Genomic DNA, 17,363 nt, shown 5'->3' with positions numbered 1-17,363 from the left:
GTACTTTGACACAAATCTTTGCATGACCAGATTCAGCACATGTGTCATGCAGGGTACATGTGTCAGCTTTCCCAAATTCAACGCGGAAATGAGATTTCTGCCATTGTCACACACCATGTTGCCGATCTCCAGCTGGTGCGGGGTCAGCCATTGCTCCACCTGTTTGTTAAGAGAAGCCAGGAGAGCTGCTCCAGTGTGACTCTCCACTTTGAGGCAAGACATGTCTAAGATGGTGTAACACTGTCGTACCTGGCATGCAGCATAGGCCCTGGGGTGCGGGGGCTGAGTAGCTGGAGAGGAGATTGCGGCACCAGCCAAGGAGGAGGAGGAGGATGACGACAGTGAAGAGGATGTAGCAGGCGGAGAGGAGGTGGCAGGAGGCCTGCCTGCAAGCCGTGGAGGTGTCACAAGTTGGTCCGCTGCGCAGCCACGTACTCCCTGCTTGCTTCCATCGGTCACCAGGTTGACCCAATGGGCTGTGTACGTAATGTAGCAGCCCTGCCCATGCTTGGCAGACCAGGCATCTGTGGTCAGGTGGACCCTTGACCCAACGCTCTTCGCAATAGATGACACCACTTGCCTCTCAACTGCACGGTACAGTTTGGGTATGGCCTTTTGTGAAAAATAATTTCGGCCTGGTATCTTCCACTGCAGTGTCCCAATGGCCACAAATTTACGGAAAGCCTCTGACTCCACCAGCTTGTATGGTAATAGCTGGCGAGACGCCGGGCAAGAGGGTGACTGGCAAAAATTTGCTTATTACACTCAAATACTTTCTTCACGGATACCTGGCTACTGCTTTGGGCAGAGGAGAAGGAACCGCTCAAGGGCAGAGTCGGTGTGGAGGAGGGTGGCTGTGAAGGTGCAAGGGAGAAAGAGGCTGAAGAAGATGACGCACCTGAAGTAGGAAGAGGAGAAGGAGGGTGGCTTGTCTTTTGGGTGCTGCTTTTCCTCAGATGTTCTTGCCATAGCTGTTTGTGCCTTTTCTCCAGGTGCCTTCGTAAGGCACTTGTCCCTACGTGAGAGTTGGCCTTTCCACGGCTCAATTTTTGCTGGCAGAGACAACAGATGGCTTTGCTCCGATCTGATACACACGTGTTAAAAAATTTCCAAACCGCTGAGCCCCCCTGGGGTGATGGTGCTACGGTGGCATCAGCAGCTGACGTTGAAGGGCTGTTGGCTGGCTATCCATAGCTGGCGATACATGGCGCCGGACACTGCCCCCAGCTGTTTCTGAGGACGAGCTCCCTCTGCTTCTATCATGGACTCGTCTCCTCCTACTCCTCTCTGACTCACCCTCTGAACTGTCCCCCTGGTCATCTCCTCTATTGGGAACATACGTCGCATCCATATAATCATCATCATAATCCTCCTGCCCAGCTTCGCTTTCCTCAGACACCTCCACAACTGCACCAACATCAGGTGGTTCATCATCCTCCTCCTCACACGTTACGCCCATACTATCGCCACCTAACTCAGACGTATGAGGTGGTGTACCTGCGCCTTCATCTTGTTGTTGTAGTAGTGGCTGTGAATCAATGATTTCACCACCAAATAACGCCTGCGAAGTGTCAAATGCAGTGGATGTGGTGCTTGTACTAGTGCTGGTGGCTGCAGGAGATGAGGTGTTCTGTGTTGCTAAATAGTCAACCACGTCCTGACAATCTTGGGAAGTGATGGGATGTGCCTTCTTCTGAGCACTGTACTTTGGGCCAGGGCTGCACAAAATCACATCACGCACAGACCTGCCAGGTGGCCTTCCTCTGGGTCTGCCTCTACCTCTTCCTCTACCTGCTTTGTCCATTTTGTCCATCTCGGGAGGATGCTAGGTATATGCAGTGAGGTGGGTTCACTGAACAGTAAAGGTAGTTAGATGCAGTGAGGTGGGTTCACTGAACAGTAAAGGTAGTTAGATGCAGTGAGGTGGGTTCACTCAACACAAAGGGTAGTTATATGCAGTGAGGTAAGTTCACTCAACACAAAAGGTAGTTAGATGCAGTGAGGTGGGTTCACTGAACAGCAAAGGTAGTTAGATGCAGTGAGGTGGGTTCACTGAACAGTAAAGGTAGTTAGATGCAGTGAGGTGGGTTCACTCAATACAAATGGTAGTTAGATGCAGTGAGGTGGGTTCACTAAACAGTAAAGGTAGTTAGATGCAGTGAGGTGGGTTCACTGAACAGTAAAGGTAGTTATATGCAGTGAGCTGGGTTCACTCAACAGTAAAGGTAGTTAGATGCAGTGAGGTGCAGTGGTGCTCAGCAGAGCTCGAATATTCGAGTAGCTCGAATATTCGAGCTCTTTTTCAGCTATTCGAGCTCGGTATTCGAGCTCCGAATAGCTGGAGCTATTCGAATGGGCTATCCGAGTACACTCGAATAGCCCATCCACTATTCGAGCTATTCGAGCAACCCGGCGCTATTCGAGCTCGGTACCGAGCTCGAATAGCGTCATAGCCCAGATTGATGTCCTTAGAGCCAATCAGAGGGCTCCCAGGCCCTCTGACGGCAGCCAATCACAGAGGGGGACCATGGCCAGCCCCTACCCTATAAATAGCGGCCGCCATGTTCCGTTTCTCCATGCTTGCCTGAGACTTGTACAGAGAGAGAGTTGCTCCTTTGTGCTTTGGCTTAGCAAGAGCTCTATTGTGGTCATTTACCTAGCGTTTTTGCTCACCTACACCTGCCATATACACCTATATTGTTGTTAGTTAGCTAGACATTGTATTTTAGTTAGTAGCTTGTGTGTTACATTAGAGACAGGCAGCTGCTGCAAGCTTACAGGTTTAGGCCTCAGGGGGGCCTTGCCTCTGTGGGCAGCTGTCCTCTGTTTATTTCTCTCATCTATACCAGTATTTCTGCTGTCCTTTACTAATAGTATTGTAGTTATACTGTACTAGGAGTAGGACACTCACTGACTGTCACTGTTTATAGGCTACTAGCTAGCTCCTGCGTGTGTGCACTCACTCACTGTCTGTGTGTACACACAGTCTATTTCCTTCTGATTACTGATAGATTATTGTTAGTTAGTTGTACTTACTTACTACTTACTCTTACTGTACCCGTAGGGACACTCACTGTCACTGTTCATATAGGCTACTAGCTCCTGCGTGTGCGCACTGCACTCACTGTCTGAGTGTACACACACAACACACACTCTATTTCCTTCTGATCGCTGATTGATTATCGTAATTAGTTAGTTCTACTTACTGTTACTACTTACTTTTACTGTACTAGGAGTCTAGGACACTCAGTCACTGTGTTCATAGGCTACTAGCTCCTGCGTGCGTGCGTGCACTCACTGTCTGAGTGTACACACACCCACACTCCATTTCCTTCTGATCGCTGATTGATTATTGTAATTAGTTAGTTCTACTTACTGTTACTACTTACTCTTACTGTAATAGGAGTCTAGGACACTCAGTCACTGTGTTCATAGGCTACTAGCTCCTGCGTGCGTGCACTCACTGTCTGAGTGTACACACACCCACACTCCATTTCCTTCTGATTGCTGATTGATTATTGTAATTAGTTAGTTCTACTTACTGTTACTACTTACTCTTACTGTACTAGGAGTCTAGGACACTCAGTCACTGTGTTCATAGGCTACTAGCTCCTGCGTGCGTGCACTCACTGTCTGAGTGTACACACACCCACACTCCATTTCCTTCTGATCGCTGATTGATTATCGTAATTAGTTAGTTCTACTTACTGTTACTACTTACTTTTACTGTACTAGGAGTCTAGGACACTCAGTCACTGTGTTCATAGGCTACTAGCTCCTGCGTGCGTGCACTCACTGTCTGAGTGTACACACACCCACACTCCATTTCCTTCTGATCGCTGATTGATTATTGTAATTAGTTAGTTCTACTTACTGTTACTACTTACTCTTACTGTACTAGGAGTCTAGGACACTCAGTCACTGTGTTCATAGGCTACTAGCTCCTGCGTGCGTGCACTCACTGTCTGAGTGTACACACACCCACACTCCATTTCCTTCTGATCGCTGATTGATTATTGTAATTAGTTAGTTCTACTTACTGTTACTACTTACTCTTACTGTACTAGGAGTCTAGGACACTCAGTCACTGTGTTCATAGGCTACTAGCTCCTGCGTGCGTGCACTCACTGTCTGAGTGTACACACACCCACACTCCATTTCCTTCTGATCGCTGATTGATTATTGTAATTAGTTAGTTCTACTTACTGTTACTACTTACTCTTACTGTACTAGGAGTCTAGGACACTCAGTCACTGTGTTCATAGGCTACTAGCTCCTGCGTGCGTGCACTCACTGTCTGAGTGTACACACACCCACACTCCATTTCCTTCTGATCGCTGATTGATTATTGTAATTAGTTAGTTCTACTTACTGTTACTACTTACTCTTACTGTACTAGGAGTCTAGGACACTCAGTCACTGTGTTCATAGGCTACTAGCTCCTGCGTGCGTGCACTCACTGTCTGAGTGTACACACACCCACACTCCATTTCCTTCTGATCGCTGATTGATTATTGTAATTAGTTAGTTCTACTTACTGTTACTACTTACTCTTACTGTACTAGGAGTCTAGGACACTCAGTCACTGTGTTCATAGGCTACTAGCTCCTGCGTGCGTGCACTCACTGTCTGAGTGTACACACACCCACACTCCATTTCCTTCTGATCGCTGATTGATTATTGTAATTAGTTAGTTCTACTTACTGTTACTACTTACTCTTACTGTACTAGGAGTCTAGGACACTCAGTCACTGTGTTCATAGGCTACTAGCTCCTGCGTGCGTGCACTCACTGTCTGAGTGTACACACACTAAATTTACTTGTGATTACTACTGATTATTGTAACTGCTAGTTGTACTTCCTGACTGTTACTACTTACTTACTGTACTAGGGGACACTCACTCAGTCACCTCACCAACCAACCCACTCCATTAAAGTACCCCACTTTTCACCCGCCCTTTTACAAAACTTTTGTCTATACGCCCAAAACATTTAAGATGTCTGGAAGTGGCAGCCAGCGCGGTTTGGGCAAGGGGAAGGGCAGCAAGGGAATCAGGAGGAGAGGGAGCAGCATCGTGGCAAGCCGCGGCCGCGGGCGCGCCACCATGCACAGTTCCGCAGCAGCAGCAGCAGCGTCAGTGGCTGACATTCCTCCCATAGCCACTGGCCGTGGACGCCTTGGGCGCCGCCCAGCAGGAGCATCTGCAACTCACGCTGCAGAGACACAGCAGCAGCAGCGTGTAGCACCTGCTCCCATTTTCCTCCAGCCGGGTCGGAAACGTCCCATTGAGGAAAAGGATGCAGACACTGTGGTGCAACTCATGACGGAGGATGAGCAGCCCGCCATCAGCTCTGCATCCGAGGCCTCCACCCTCACCACCACCACCACCCCTGTTCGCAGCAGCCGCCCAGCAGGGCCTGGGGAGGAGGCCAGTTCACCGTCAGTTGGCGACCTGTCATTCAGCAGTCTTTTGACCCCAGGCATCATGAGTCAATTGTCTGCTGTTGTTGGCGATTTTGAGGAGGAGATGCTGATGGGCACTTTGGGGGATGAGGGATTGGACAGCAAGACTGTGGCGACAGTCAAGCAGCCCATCCATGCATCAGGAGAGGAGTTTGGGGGTCCTCATCCCAGCAGGACATGTTTCAGGAGGGGGAGGATGATGATGACCCGGTGACAGACAGAGACTGGGTGCCACCACCTCCAGGGGATGTCGTCCTCAGCAGCTCTGAGGAGGAGGAGGAGGATGCTCTTGTGGGCCTTGCAAGGAGGCGCATCATTGCAAGCATTGGCAGCAGCAGTAGGCAGGTCCCACAGCCTGCTGGTGTCTCAGGCTCAGCAGCAGCAGCATCTGCCAGTACCACCACCAGCCGCACCCAAGCCCCCCAAGCCCCCCCCCCAACCACCACAGGGAGACAGGCAGCAGCGCTTCCATGCCGTAGGGGGATGTTTAAGTCACCAATCTGGCGATATTTCACCATGCCCACTGTGTACAGCAAGTACGCCACTTGCAACCACTGTCAGCGGAAGTTGAGCAGAGGTGCAGACCCCTTAAAGTTCTGCACCAGCTCGCTCATCAACCACCTTGCGGCTAAACATTTCCACCAGCATGAGGAGTTCCAGAGGCTGAAGGCATCTGGTGCTGGCAGTGGCACCACACCCATCACTGCACAGCCTTCAGCAGCAGCAGCAGCAACAGCAGCCACCCGCCCTCCTGCTCCTCCAGCAGCACCAGCAGGAGTGCGGAAACGCACTGCTCCTCCCCCCTCTGCAACTCCTGCCGCCGACACTGAGGCCTGTTCTGGCAGCCAGTCCTCAGTGGCCTCCTCTGCTGTGTCTGCTGATTCCCGTGTCAGCAAAAGGCCACGCCAGAGCCTTTTGAGCGAGTCCTTCCAGGGGGTGGTTAGGGCTCTGCCTCCCAGCAGCCGTCGCGTGCGGCAGCTGAACGGCTTGCTGGCACGGGCCATGTGCTCCCAACTCCTGCCGTACACGCTCGTGCAGGAGGGGAGCGACATTCGTGCGCTGCTTGCTTGCGCAGCCCCAGACTGGCAGCTCCCCAGCAGACACTTCTTTGCCCGCAAGGCCATTCCTGCACTGCACCGCTTTGTGATGGCCAATGTGGAGCGAGGGCTGGAGCACGCGGTTGGTGAAAGGGTCCACGTCACCATGGACTCCTGGAGCAGCCGCTTCGGGACAGGCCGCTACCTGTCCTTCACTGTCCACTGGGTCAGCTTGGTGGAAGGGGGTGAGGATGGGAGAGCAGCAGCGGGCACAGCAGCAGCAGCAACACAGTGGGTGGTGCCACCCCGCAGGGTCAGGGGAACTGCAGCAGGTTCCTCCGATCCTCTGCCATCCTCCGGCACACCTGGCCAAACCCCCCGCCTCAGCAGCAGCGTGAAGGCCCGCCACTGCCAAGCGCTGCTGCACTTGGTCAGCCTTGGGAAGACCAAGCTGACGGCAACCCATGTGTTGGCCAAACTCCAGGAGCAGGAGAGGATTTGGCTGACCCCCAGAGGCCTCAGAGTCGGAGAGGTGGTGGCCGACAATGGGGCCAATCTGGTTGCCGCAATAGACAGGGGAAACCTGACCCACATCCCCTGTCTTGCCCACGTGCTGAACCTGGTGGTGCAGAAGTTCCTGCGCACCTACCAGGGGATGGGCGAACTGCTGGAAACGGCAAGGAATGTTGTGCGTCACTTCCGGCGCTCGGCTGCAGCCTGTGCGAGCCTGGAAGACGTGCAAAAGGAGCTGGATCTGCCACGCCATCGGCTGATCCTTGACGTTCCGACTCGCTGGAACTCCACCCTGGCGATGTTGGAGCGTCTGGTTGAACAGAGGCACGCTGTCAAACAGTACCTTGCCCTGGCCACTGTTTCCGCAGCTCAGAGAAGGGACAAGACCAGCAACATCCCGTCCATCGTCCCCGATGATGACTGGAGGCACATGCAGCAGGTGTGCTTTGTGCTGGCTCCCTTCCTGCAGGCCACAAACATGGTGAGCAGGGACCATGCTATGGTCTGCGAGTGGGTGCCCCTGGTTTCTCTGCTGAACAGGGCCCTCGATGCTTTGCTTGGACCAGCAGGAGCGGCAACCAGCTGCGCAGTCCACCTCTGAGGGGGAGGAGGAGGAGGACTTGGTGGAGGTCCCTGACCTGGCTGCTGATGAGGGGGATCAGCACAGCGCAGCTGAGTTGGTGCGGGGGTGGAGAGAGGATGAGGCGGCAGAGGAGGAGGATGAGGACAGCACTGACGTCGATGTGCCAGCAGACGTGGCCCGCCTCTTCCCAATGGCAGCGCACATGCTGACGTGCCTGCGCAGGGACCCCAGGGTGATCCAGATGAAGCAGAGGGAGGACATCTGGATCAGCATGATGTTGGACCCACGCCTCAAGGGGAAGTTGAGCCAGTTCCTGCCGCCTGCAGGAGGAGACCCAGCGCAACAAATAAGGAGCTTGCAGCAGGCCCTTGTTGAGCGCTTGGAGGAAGCCTTCCCCCAGCCTTCCACCCCCACTGTCCAGCAGCCAGCACAGAGGCAGCAGCAGGTGCCTGCATCCAGCAGCAGCAAGCGCCCCACAGACCTGCTGTCTCTTAGCCACGAGCTCTACAGGACTGTAGAGGCTCCGGCAGCAGTGACTAGAGAGGAGATGCATGCAGCAGCATCCTCCTCCGGTCACAGCCAGCGCCTGACCCGCATGGTGGCTGACTACATGGGGTCGTACAGCGGGCTTGACAGCGATGCCCCTGTTGATCCCATGGAGTATTGGGTCAAGCGCATGGAGATCTGGAGCGAGCTGGCGCAGTACGCCCTGGAAGTGCTGTCCTGCCCCCCTTCCAGCGTGCTGTCCGAGCGCTGCTTCAGTGCAGCTGGTGGCGTGGTCACCGAGAAACGCTCACGTCTGTCTCACAAGTCTGTGGACAGACTGACGTTTCTCAAGATGAACCAGGCGTGGGTGGAAGGCGAGTTCCTGGCCCCTGTTGTCGGCGAGAGGGGGACATGAACTGGCTGCCGGAACCATCGTTAATGTGCCTTACCACCCTTTACCACCTCCTGGCTCCTGCTCACTAAGCCAGCCTGGTTCACTTTGACTATTACGTCGCCTGCAGCCACACATTTTACACCTACAGTGGGCTGCTGTGTACTGCCCTTCTGCTGTCTGTCTGTGTTTCCCACTGCCAGGGTACACAGAATTACCTTCTTCTGCTGCCACTCTGCCACCAGCTATTACGTCAAACAATAGCTATATTGGTTGCAAAACCAAAAACCAAAAAACCATAAAAAAAAAAAAAAGGTTTAATTTTTCTGAGGTGCCCGGGTTGAAAACTGTGTTGTCCCAGTTGTGTATTGGACACAATGTGGGCTGCACGACCGCTGTCTGGGACCTCCTGTTGTGTTTATTTACAGCCCTGGTATCACCGCTAGGTACCAGGGCTATTATGTCACGCTGCCTACCTGCTGCCACACTCACACTGCTCCTCCATACCTCCTCCTGCTGCTGCTGCTGCTGTCTGTCTGTGTTTCCCACTGCCAGGGTACACAGATGATTTACCTTCTGCTGCCACTCTGCTACCAGCTATTACGTCAAACAATAGCTGCTCGCCTACTCCTCCATTCCTCCTCCTGCTGCTGCTGTCTGTCTGTGTTTCCCACTGCCAGGGTACACAGAATTACCTTCTGCTGCCACTCTGCCACCAGCTATTACGTCAAACAATAGCTATATTGGTTGCAAAACCAAAACCAAACAAACCATTAAAAAAAAAAAAAGGTTTAATTTTTCTGAGGTGCCCGGGTTGAAAACTGTGTTGTCCCAGTTGTGTATTGGACACAATGTGGGCTGCACGACCGCTGTCTGGGACCTCCTGTTGTGTTTATTTACAGCCCTGGTATCACCGCTAGGTACCAGGGCTATTATGTCACGCTGCCTACCTGCTGCCACACTCACACTGCTCCTCCATACCTCCTCCTGCTGCTGCTGCTGCTGCTGTCTGTCTGTGTTTCCCACTGCCAGGGTACACAGATGATTTACCTTCTGCTGCCACTCTGCCACCAGCTATTACGTCAAACAATAGCTGCTCGCCTACTCCTCCATTCCTCCTCCTGCTGCTGCTGTCTGTCTGTGTTTCCCACTGCCAGGGTACACAGAATTACCTTCTGCTGCCACTCTGCCACCAGCTATTACGTCAAACAATAGCTATATTGGTTGCAAAACCAAAACCAAACAAACCATTAAAAAAAAAAAAAAGGTTTAATTTTTCTGAGGTGCCCGGGTTGAAAACTGTGTTGTCCCAGTTGTGTATTGGACACAATGTGGGCTGCACGACCGCTGTCTGGGACCTCCTGTTGTGTTTATTTACAGCCCTGGTATCACCGCTAGGTACCAGGGCTATTATGTCACGGCGAGCTGCCTGCCTCATTGACTGCCTGCTGCCACACACTCATCCTCCTCCTCCTGCTGCTGAATTTACCTCCTGCTGTCTTTGTGTTTCCACTGCCAGGGAGCACATACAATGGCGCTTCCAACATGCGTGCGCCCACCAGCTATTTGTTACGCTCAAAAATAGCTGCATTTCTTTAAAAAAAAAATTGAAAAGAGAAATACGTGAAGAAGAAGAAGACGATATTGAAAAAGAAGGAGAAGGAGAAGATGAAGATGAAGAAGAAGATGAAGAAGAAGATGAAGAAGATGATGAAGAAGAAGATGAAAAAGAAGAAGAAGAAGATGAAGAAGATGAAGAAGAAGAAGAAGAAGAAGAAGAAGAAGAAGAAGAAGAAGAAGAAGAAGAAGAAGAAGAAGAAGAAGAAGAAGAAGAAGAAGAAGAAGAAGAAGAAGAAGAAGAAGAAGAAGAAGAAGAAGATGAAGAAGAAGAAGATGAAGAAGAAGAAGATGAAGAAGAAGAAGATGAAGAAGAAGAAGATGAAGAAGAAGATGAAGAAGAAGATGAAGAAGAAGAAGAAGAAGAAGAAGATGAAGAAGAAGAAGAAGAAGAAGAAGAAGATGAAGAAGAAGAAGAAGAAGAAGAAGATGAAGATGAAGAAGAAGAAGATGAAGAAGAAGAAGATGAAGAAGATGAAGAAGAAGAAGAAGATGAAGAAGAAGAAGAAGAAGAAGAAGAAGAAGATGAAGATGAAGAAGAAGAAGATGAAGAAGAAGAAGATGAAGAAGATGAAGATGAAGAAGAAGAAGAAGATGAAGATGAAGAAGAAGATGAAGAAGATGAAGAAGAAGAAGATGATGAAGAAGACAATATAGAAGAAGAAGAAAAAGATATAGAAGAAGAAGATCTAGAAGAAGAAGAAGAAAGATAAAGAAGAAGAAGAACAAGTATATACAGTAACACTACTGAACAAAATTTAGGACACAACTTCTCTTTCCACATTTTTTTTTAAAGGAACATCCCCACATAATCACTTGCTGTTGTTACTTGGAAAAAAAGATGTTTCTTGCATCATTCACCCTCAAAACAAGTGTTGGAAGCTATTTAAGGCCAATTCGAATAGTCAGCTCGAATAGTGAGCTCGAATACCGACTCGAATAGTGAGCTCGAAGTCCGAGGTCGAATCGAATAGTAAAAATTATTCGACTCGAATATTCGACTGACCTCGAATAATTTACTATTCGAATTCGACCAAACTCGAATTTTAAAAAGGGGTATTTGAGCATCACTAGTGAGGTGAGTTCACTCAACACAAAAGGTAGTTAGATGCAGTGAGGTGGGTTCACTGAACAATAAAGGTAGTTATATGCAGTGAGGTGGGTTCACTGAACAGTAAAGGTAGCTATATGCAGTGAGCTGGGTTCACTCAACACAAAAGGTAGTTAGATGCAGTGAGGTGGGTTCACTCAACACAAAAGGTAGTTAGATGCAGTGAGGTGAGATCACTCAACACAAAATGTAGTTATATGCAGTGAGGTGGGTTCACTGAACAGTAAAGATAGTTAGATGCAGTGAGGTGGGTTCACTGAACTGTAAAGGTAGTTAGATGCAGTGAGGTGGGTTCACTGAACAGTAAAGGTAGTTATATGCAGTGAGCTGGGTTCACTCAACAGTAAAGGTAGTTATATGTAGTGAAGTGAGTTCACTCAACACAAAAGGTAGTTAGATGCAGTGAGGTGGGTTCACTGAACAGTAAAGGTAGTTATATGCAGTGAGCTGGGTTCACTCAACAGTAAAGGTAGTTAGATGCAGTGAGGTGAGTTCACTCAACACAAAAGGTAGTTAGATGCAGTGAGGTGGGTTCACTGAACAATAAAGGTAGTTATATGCAGTGAGGTGGGTTCACTGAACAGTAAAGGTAGCTATATGCAGTGAGCTGGGTTCACTCAACACAAAAGGTAGTTAGATGCAGTGAGGTGGGTTCACTCAACACAAAAGGTAGTTAGAGGCAGTGAGGGGAGATCACTCAACACAAAATGTAGTTATATGCAGTGAGGTGGGTTCACTGAACAGTAAAGATAGTTAGATGCAGTGAGGTGGGTTCACTGAACTGTAAAGGTAGTTAGATGCAGTGAGGTGGGTTCACTGAATAGTAAAGGTAGTTATATGCAGTGAGGTGGGTTCACTCAACACAAAGGGTAGTTATATGCAGTGAGGTGAGTTCACTGAACAGGAAAGGTAGTTATATGCAGTGAGGTGGGTCCACTGAACAGTAAAGGTAGTTATATGCAGTGAGCTGGGTTCACTGAACAGTAAAGGTAGTTAGATGCAGTGAGGTAAGTTCACTCAACACAAAAGGTAGTTAGATGCAGTGAGGTGGGTTCAATGAACAGTAAAGGTAGTTATATGCAGTGAGGTGGGTTCACTCAACACAAATGGTAGTTAGATGCAGTGAGGTGGGTTCACTAAACAGTAAAGGTAGTTAGATGCAGTGAGGTGGGTTCACTGAACAGTAAAGGTAGTTATATGCAGTGAGCTGTGTTCACTCAACAGTAAAGGTAGTTATATGCAGTGAGGTGAGTTCACTCAACACAAAAGGTATTTAGATGCAGTGAGGTGGGTTCACTGAACAGTAAAGGTAGTTATATGCAGTGAGGCGGGTTCACTGAACAGTAAAGGTAGTTTTATACAGTGAGCTGGGTTCACTCAACACAAAAGGTAGTTAGATGCAGTGAGGTGGGTTCACTCAACACAAAAGGTAGTTAGATACAGTGAGGTGAGTTCACTGAACAGTAAAGGTAGTTATATGCAGTGAGGTGGGTTCACTCAATAGTAAAGGTAATTATATGCAGTGAGCTGGGTTCACTCAACACAAAAGGTAGTTAGATGCAGTGAGGTGGGTTCACTCAACACAAAGGTAGGTATATGCAGTGATGAGGTGGGTTAAGTAAACACAACAGGTACTAGTAGGTATATGCAGTACTGGGTAGTACAATGTGCAGCTCCCTGTCACACACACAGGTAGTCACTGAATGTGCTGGGCTGCTGGCAGTGGCACACACAGTATGAATTAGCAAGGCTGTGTATGCAACAAAAGTGTCAGTTTGACACACAGAAAAAATTCAAAGAACAGGATTAGCTCTGAAAAGAGCTGTTGAGGGGTGCTATTACAGCAATAATAATCAGCCAGGAGCAAGCTAAGAAGCTAAGAGCCTAACTAATCTTTCCCTAGGAGAACAATTCTGCAGCTGCTCGCCCTAGTCTGTCTAATAGCAGGCAGACGAGTGAGTGTAATGGCTGGCGAGCCTGCCTTATATAAGAGGGGGTGGGGCTCCAGGGCTGAGTGTAGCCTGATTGGCTACAATGTGCCTGCTGACTGTGATGCAGAGGGTCAAAGTTGACCCTCATAGTGCATTATGGGGTGAATCGAACTTCCGCAAAAGTTTGCCTTCGCAGGCAAACGTGAACCACCTGAAGTTCGCCTGAAACCGTTCGCCGGCGAACCATTCGCTACATCTCTAGTGATAAGTAGTGACAAAGTTAGTGGCGAATGAATGGGAGGAGTACTGACAGGGGGAAATTGCTTCCATTATTGAGGTGAAAACACCTGTAGGCTGAAGTGGTTAGTTTCAAATAAATGTTTGTTCATTGAGTTTCCCACTTTCTTATTAGGTGACTTGACACTCTGACATCTCAACAAGCAATGGCTGTCATTATCCATAATAATAATCTAAATAATAATTTTGACATTGGTACAGCATTTTTCTCCTGTCAGATTCAAAGCATTTGAGAATTTCAGCCACTGTGGGCACACTCAGTAGGCACCCTGGAGGATTAGAGAGTCGTGTTCAAGGACTTTAAAGACTCCTTACTGAATACATAGCTGGCTCCAGCCTCCAGCCAGAACTCGAATCATGCTCTCCTGTGTCAAATGTGGTGAGTACACTATGTAGCCAGTTTTTTTTTTTTTTTAATGTTTTAATTTACTTAACCATGAGATCTCTACCGTACAACGCTAGCCTCTATTTCCATAGAAAGCAGAGAGAAATAAGAAAAGGGGATACATGACAGTGACTGAAAACCAGATAACTAGATTTTAAGGTGTGTGTGTGGTTGTGGTGGTTGTGGTGGTTGTGGTAGTTGTGGTGGTGGTGGTGGGGGCTCTTACTTTAATAGCAATCAGTGTGTAACACTGTCACACTGATTGCTATTAAGGTTTGGGTGGGAGGGATGGAGACACGCACTTTGGTGTCTCAGCTTTGGGTGTTGGAGGATCGCTGCACATGATATATGGCCAGAAACTGGAAATTTGCAATCTTGGTATGGGAACAGGGGCAAGTGGTATTCCCCTGCTGTGGTCATATCTAAAACCTTCAGGTAATGTGTTGCTAAAGGTCCTTTGAGGTATGTGGCATTTTTAGAAGGACTTTAGGAGGAAGTTAATATTCCACCTAATGAAGTGATTGGTAATCACAATATGTTATTGAAATACTACACTATGTGGGGCTCTTGGGGTCCCTGTGCTTTTTCTTCCCAGAAGTCTTTTGGTTCATCCAACAAAAATGTTCACACTGATTGACTTAGTCTAATTTGCCTATTGTTATGTACATTTGTTTTCATTTAAAGGGGCACTATGGCAAAAAATTGTAAAATGTAAAACATGTGCAAGCATAATCAAATAAGGAGTGTGTTTTTCCAGATTAAAATGAGCCAAAAATTACTTTTCTCCTATGTTGCTGCCACTTACAGTAGATAGTAGAAATCTGACAGAAGCGACAGGTTTTGGATTGGTCCATCTCTTCATGGGGGGATTCTCAGTGATTTATTTATTTTCAAAAGCACTTAGTGAATGGCAGTTGCTCTGTCCAATTGCCAAAAAACTGTGTAGTGAGCAGGGAAGCTGGCCAGCATCATTGTTTAAATCCTTTTTAGGGAATATCTTTATAAAGAATTAAAGCTTTGCTGAGAATCCCCTATGAAGATATGGACTAGTCTTATACCTGTCGCTTCTGTCAGATTTTTACTACCTAGTGTAAGTGACAGCAACATAGGAAAATTTTACAATTTTTGCCATAGTCCCCCTTTAATATTTAAAAAAATACAAAAAAAAAGAGACATAACCATTCCCCAAACCTTTTTACATGGTCATCTTCTCTGCAGCCTGATATAACAAGGTGAATTTAAAGCTTGCAAGCAAACGACTTTGAACTCTAAGCAACACAGGCCCACATGGTCCATAACAAACCACTGAATGGCAGACAGCATTGCCTTCAGCTGGCAAATAGACTGGTTAACTGAATAGTAGGACCTAAAGTGAACCTCCGGACTAAAAATCTACTCAGAAGAACTGAAAAGCTTGGTGTTTCTTTAACAGTTTCACAGCATCAGAACTTTTCTTACCAAAGCATCATTTTTAGCTGCATTTTTATCTAAGCTCCACCCTTTAAAGAAAAAAAGCCCAGGCTTTTTTTCCTGATGCTGTGCAGAGCATGATGGGATTTCCTATGTTGTTATTCACGTTGCCTAGCAACTGGGAGAGGTGATCAGGACACAGGACAGTTGGAACTGTGTCTCATGCTTCCTGTCACCTCCTTTCAACTAAAAAGATGGCTGCCATCATGAAATCAAACATTTGCCTGTTCTTTTAAAACAGTGTGGGTAAGAGATTATATTACCTATCTATTTTAATTAACATAACTAATGTAACTTAAAGACAGTATGTTTGTTTAGGCTGGAGTTTCTCTTTAACATTTGTACAAAAGAATAGGGGTGATCAAAATTACCAATTATGATTATGGACCACTATGCCGTAATTTCTGTAACTCCAATAACAATTGTAATTGTAATTATGGATAGAAACTCAAATTACGTTACAATTATGATTACCGGTTGTAATTATGGCTACAATTGATGTGCATGTCTACATGCGTACATACATACATGCATCATTTAAACAAGAAAAAAAATATATATATGGCCAAGCCATGCCTCACAGAGCCTTCCAGCCTGGGGGAGCCTAGACACAAAATAAGTCCAGCGCGTACAAGAGGAATCGCCGCAGGGAGACTTGGGCGCAGGATACAGCTGGTATGGCTTATCCTGTTGCTGCACAAGTTCCTGGCGATGTTAAATACTATTCCCCCTCTAGGTCCACGTGGATGGTGGGGAATGATGTAATTCGGCTTCCAGCTATTGCTGAATTACAGTGTTTTAAAGGTAACCTCAGCTCCGTCTTCTGACAGCGCCAAGGTTACTCCCTGTGTGCTGCTAGAGCCATAATTCCTATTATGGTCTATGGTGGTGCTGGCTGCGCCCAAGTCTCCTGCACTGGATTGTCAGTGTTCGAGTCCAGTTCCCTTGTTACTTATGCTGTGCTCACCTTGACAGAGTCTCGGGTAGAAAAGGAGAAATTCCCCAGTCCAAACACTGGGAACTCAGGAGCTCCGCAGGAGACATCCTCTCCCCACCTCAGCAGCTCCCCAACTGACAACAGCTAGGGGGAGGAGTTGTTGTTAGCAGAATAGACTGTGGAACCTGAAGGAGGAGGGACCATGGCATTAATTAAATATAATTATGGCAACAACAGCAGCAGGATGAGTTGGTGGTATCAGGATAGGCTAAGGAACATGGTGGTGGGACTACGGCATTAATTAAATAAAACAATGACAGCAACAGCAGTAGGAGAGGTTCATAGCAGAATAAGCTGAGGAACCTGGCAGTGGGGCCACAGCATTAATTAAATCGCTCCAAGTGCCAAGGAAGTTCTGTGTGCCGCTGCTTTGGTCTAGACCAGACCAGACTGACGGCAATGGGTAGCTCCCTCTCACTCCGGAACGAGGAAAAGGTAAGTCCCGCCCGCTGCCAGCCATCGCAAATTTTAGTTCTGGAGGGGGAGCCCCAAGGTGAGGGAAGGGGGGAGATGTCTTCCCTTCTCCGCCACTGTGCCCAATGCTCCCCCCCCCATCTACACTGTCTCCCCTCCTGCTGAGGGACACAAACTCCTGGCTACTTATTCTGGGGACATGTATACACCTGGCTACCTATTTTGGGGACATCTATACACCTGACTACCTGTGGGACACCTATAGACCTGACTACCTATGGGACATCTATACAGCTGGCCACCTATTCAGGGGACATCTATACACCTGCCTACCTATTCTGTGGGCATCTATACACCTGGCTACCTATGGAACATCTATACACCTGGCCACCTATTCTGGGGACATCTATACACCTGGCTACCTATTCTGGGGACATTATATACCTGGCTACCTATTCTGGGGACATTATATACCTGGCTACCTATTCTGGGGACAACTATACTCATGGCTACTTATACTGGGGACACCTATAGACCTGGCTACCTATGCTGGGGGTACCTATTTTGGGGGAGCTGCTGTCAGATTATCTGTATTTTTTGGCAACTGCTGGCAACAGCAGAGGCGCCAGGCTATGTACCGGACCGCATTGGTGATATGCTCCTATTT

General features: G+C 48.2%; 1 long non-coding RNA gene across 1 annotated transcript in view; it reads right to left on the bottom strand.

Annotated features, from left to right (window-relative positions):
- The window catches only part of LOC137531767 (uncharacterized), a 125,683-nt gene extending 109,347 nt beyond the window's left edge, over positions 1-16,336 (bottom strand). The window contains exon 1 of the long non-coding RNA XR_011023738.1: positions 16,253-16,336. This is a non-coding gene — a long non-coding RNA (uncharacterized lncRNA). The remainder of the gene's footprint in view (positions 1-16,252) is intronic.
- Between the last annotated feature and the right edge of the window lie 1,027 nt (positions 16,337-17,363).

Source organism: Hyperolius riggenbachi, chromosome 9 (assembly GCF_040937935.1).
Source record: "Hyperolius riggenbachi isolate aHypRig1 chromosome 9, aHypRig1.pri, whole genome shotgun sequence".
Taxonomy (NCBI): Eukaryota; Metazoa; Chordata; class Amphibia; order Anura; family Hyperoliidae; genus Hyperolius; species Hyperolius riggenbachi.
Note: the sequence above shows the minus strand (reverse complement) of the source record. Positions and strands in the feature narration are given on the sequence as shown.